Genomic DNA, 4,772 nt, shown 5'->3' on the forward strand with positions numbered 1-4,772 from the left:
CAAAGTGTCTTTAAAAGCCCTCTAGGGGATTTTGATGCATGTTTAAGATGAAGAACCACTGTTCTAGAGCATAGCAGTAAATACTACGACATTAGTTCTCAAAGAGTGGTCCCCAGTCAGCAGTAGCAGCAGCAAGACCACCTGGGAATTCGGAAGAAATGCAAATTCTTGGGTTCCATCCCCAGGCTTACTGAATCAGAAACTCTGAAAGTGGACCTAGTTATGTGTCTTAACAAGCTCCCAGGTGGTTGAGAATCACCGCTCTTTGAGAATAAGAACCAATCAAAATAAAGCTTTTTCCCTCAGACACGAGGGAAAAAAGGAAAGAAAGAAAAAGGAAGAAAAGAAGGATAGGAAGGTGGGAAAGCAAGCAGAGGCAGGTAGGAGATTTTTTGGTTTTTTCTGCCTTGTACTATATGGCTTTGATACCTATAATTTAACCCTGTGGGGTAGGTGATATCCTTCTTTAAAGAAGAATGCTAAGGCACAAAGAGAAGTCTGTCCATGGTCAAATCAAGGCAACAGAAACAAGATTTGCACCTGTATCTATGACTCCAAGCTGGAACATTCCCTCTACCAGACTAGGGCATTAAGCAGCTATAGACTCTGGGGTGGCAACTGTCTTACCCTGTTTTTTATGGTTATGCTTGTCTTTGTATAAATAAATCTGTAAAATGTAGCCCATCTGGAAGATGTTAATCATATGAATAATAGTTTATAATTACTGAGTGTTTACTATGCACCAGGCACAATTCTAAGAATTTTCACAGGTTATTTGACTCTCACAACAGTGCTATGCAGTGGGTACACTAACCCCTTTCTCTATATATAGAAATTTAGGGTTTAGGTCAAGTGCCAAATGTCACAACCCCTAGGTGGAGGGGCCTGGGTTTTAAACAGTCTAGCCCCAGAATCACATACTTAACCCTTATAACCAGTGGTTCTTGGCCAGAGGCAATTTTTTGTCCCAGGTGACATTTAGCAATGTCTGGAGACATTTTTGGTTGCCACAAGTACAGGAAGAGTGCTACTGGTAGCCAGTGGATAGAGGACAGGAGCGCTGCTAAACATCCTACAGTGTTCAGTACAGTCTCTCAAAGCAAAGTATAGTCTGGTCCAAAGTGTCAATAGCGCTGAGGTTGAGAACCATCCTACAGTACCCCAAGTACAGAAAAGTCCTGAGAGAGGCAATTTAATAAGCAAAATATAGCTATTTAAATTATTGTATTTGTATCCCTTTAATCAGTTGTTAACAAAATTTCCTGATGATAAGAATGCCTTGTGATCACAAGCATGGGTATAGAGTCTCTCTGGAACTGAAATCATTTCAGTCTCAGGAGTCAAACTTCACCCTGGTCTGGAAATAGCAAGCAATGTGTAGGGAATAAACGTTGCATCTAGAGGTGCCATTAACTTAACAAATGTGGAGTTCTCTAAGCAGAGAGTCCCAAACACTGCAACAATCCCAGGTAATTAAACATGTGTGCTACTCACCTCATACTGTATCAGAATTTATATCTGGCTTTAGCACTGTAATTAAGGAAGCTAACCTGCAAACTCCTGCTGCTGGTTGTAATAGGAAGGCTTATCTAAGCTAATTAAAATACTATCAGACTTTGTGCTGTAAAATTCCACTTATAGGTCTGGGTCCATGAAGGGAAAATTTTCTCAAGGCATAATGAAAAGTAGGAGGTCCCTGTGTGAGACATTAGCTGCTACCTGATAATTTAATTGATAGAGATGGCCAATCTGGATAATATAGGAAGAAAGTCCACTTGAGAATCTGAGTAAGAACAGGAGAGACATGGCAGATAGGCTGGGATGATCTTTGGACACACAAGATGTTTCACTGGAACTAAACACACATTGCCCCTTCACTCACCTCTTTTAAGATATAATTCATTCCTCAGAAATAACCATAAACAGAATTGTATGCCTTTCAGTGATTTATGGTTCAGACCGACACTACTTTTGCTACTTCCCTCTCTCTCTCTGTCTGACTCCTGAACTGTCTCTCTTTCCTCCCTCACTCCTGAACTGTCTCAAAACTTTACTGCAGCACACATAGATCCCTTGTCATTTCTACCTTGTGTCTTAGTTATTGGTCCATATCTTGATGCCTACAGACACAGAAAACATGAACAGGGTCCTGCAATATCTTTGCAACCTGGACCGCACTATCTAAAATAAGCTAACAAATGTTTGCCAAATGGATGCACAAAAATTTAGATGAAAATCTCTCATTCTCATATCTGCTGCTTTCTCCTTAGAGCCACCTCCTCTCCCCCCACCCCCTTAGTAAATTATTCTTGTAAAGACGGGAAAGAGAGCACCATACTTATTTGTTTTATTTATTGACAGCCTAGAATATATTATATTTGAAATCAGGAATCTACTGTCAAAAGAGAGAAAAACTTAGAAAATGATTTAGTTTAATCTTCTTATTTTACCAGTGATGAAACTGAAGCCCAGGGAGAAAATAATCCCCCAAATTCACAAGGCTAAGAAATGACTGAATCAGGAATAGTACTTCTTGACCAGTTTTCAGTAGACCAGTCTTCAATTATTTAGGATCTTGTTGTGAGAAGGTGGAGGTCAATACAAAGGCAACGGCTAAGAGCATATGCACCTAGGAGTGTTAACTTATTATATGAGCCAAAGAAAGAGCCCCAGTATGATCAGATCAGCCTTACACTTGGTAGAGGCACCATGGTAGATTGTGTGCTCTACCATGGTGCCTCTACTACCCATCACTTTCAGTTAAAGCATGTGTGTCTACGAGTTAGTTCCTGTTACAAAAGAAATGCACACACCAGGATAGGAAATGCATTAAGCCACTATATTAGTGTAGCTGCCAAACAAAATATCATAGACTGGATGATATTTTGGAATTTATTTTCATGTTTTAGAGTCTGAGAGTTTGAGATCAGGGTACCAACATGATCTGATTCTAGTGAGAATTCTCTTCCAGGTTTGTAGACAGCTTCCTTTTTGCTCTGTCTCCATATGGCAGCAAGAGGAAAAAAAGAGAGAAAGAGAGAGAGAACTCTCTTGTGGCTCTTCTTACAAAGGCACTCATCTCATCATGAGGGTCCTACTCTTATGACCTCATCTAAACCTAATTACCTCCTCAAAGCTCCATCTCAAATACCATCACATTGAGAGTTATGGTTTCACCATATGAATCGGGGGAGACACAATTCAGTCCATAACAGCTACTCTGAATCATTTGTCCAGCCTCTCACTCACTAGGAATACGAAGCTGAACAAGGACTCATCCACATCTAGGAAATAGGGCATGAAAATGAGAGAGTAAGATGGGGAGAGCCAGCATGGAGAATCTGTGTGGCGGCATCAGGGTCCCGGATGTTGAAGAAAGGGGAAGACAGGAGAGTGCCTATAGTGGTCTCAGCATCATGTTGCCATTTGGCAGAAGCCTGTTTGCAGAAGCTCTTGTAAAAGACAGGAGAGCTTTAGTGAGTAAAGCTCCAGATTCAGAAAGAGGATGCTTAGTTTTGCATTCCAGCTCTGGTTTTTTTGGGTTTTTTTTTCTCTTAGCTTTGTTACTGTGGACAAGACACTTCACTTTTCTGAGTCACGGTATATTTCCACCTGGAATTAAAGGGCATATCCTCCCATACCTTTCTTATAGGATGGGCATAAGGAGCAGGCAACATATTATATGTGAAACTGCTTAACAAACTGTTAGGGACTTTAAAATTGTGGCATGCCCCACACTAGAATTATCATCATAGAATTTAGCAGAGGGGCATGTAATGGACTTATCATCTTTTGTGACTAGGGCACTGGTTTTAAGCTTAATGCCCAATTTCTTGGGAAGTCAATGCCCCAGGAAGGTGCTGATGGGCACAGCTGCTCTCTTGTTCTTTGTCATTCACACTTAAATGAACAGCAAGAGCAGAAGTTCCTTTAAAACTAACCTAAGCAAATCAGGAGAGCAGCCAATATGACATTGCACACTGTGGCTCCATTTCTTTACATAAAAATATCATCCACCCTGCTGTAGGAATTTCAGGGATATTTAGTGCTTGGTTTGAGATTTGAGCCTTGTTCCTGGTGTTTTGCTGATAATTGCTGTTGTTTTCTTTTTTCTTTTTTTTTTTTTCATTCTTTTGATTTTAAGTGGAACCCACTAGGTGCTGCTGCTGTGACAAAATAATGATTCACTGAAGAGAATTGGGGTGTCCTGCCAGCAATTTGCAGGGGAAATAAATACAGGAGCAATCACAAGGATTATCTTCCCAGCCAGCATGATGTGGTATAAAACAAAGAATTTCACTGCAGGGAGGAAGTGTCCCTCCAGAGTCAGGGAAGTGTGATCTTTGCTGTTTTCTGGATAGAAATTTTGTGGAGGGGCTTCCAAAGTTCAGATGCCCTGCTTTTAGAGAACAACCTCTGACCTAACTTTCAAAGGGCAGGAGCTCTAATGAAACCAAGCAGCGCCTTCTTTTTCTTTTACCCTTTGAAACATAAAAATGTACTCCTCATAGCTAGACAACTTTAAATGCCTCCTCCAGTGCCTCTTTCTGCTTATTGAATCACTTTCCTACATCTTGACCTTGCAAGATGAGGCAGCACAAATCAGACGGTTAACATATTTTTGTAGAAAATGGTCACTCTATAGTGGGAAAATGCACACTGGCATTTCCTCACTTAATGCTACAGAAAAAGTACTAAAAACCAAGAAATGTATTAATTGCTCTCTGCCTGCCAAGTACTGTGCTAAATGCTCTAGAAAAACATTATCTTAC

The sequence above is a fragment of the Phocoena sinus genome, chromosome 13 (assembly GCF_008692025.1).
Source record: "Phocoena sinus isolate mPhoSin1 chromosome 13, mPhoSin1.pri, whole genome shotgun sequence".
NCBI classification, from domain to species: Eukaryota; Metazoa; Chordata; class Mammalia; order Artiodactyla; family Phocoenidae; genus Phocoena; species Phocoena sinus.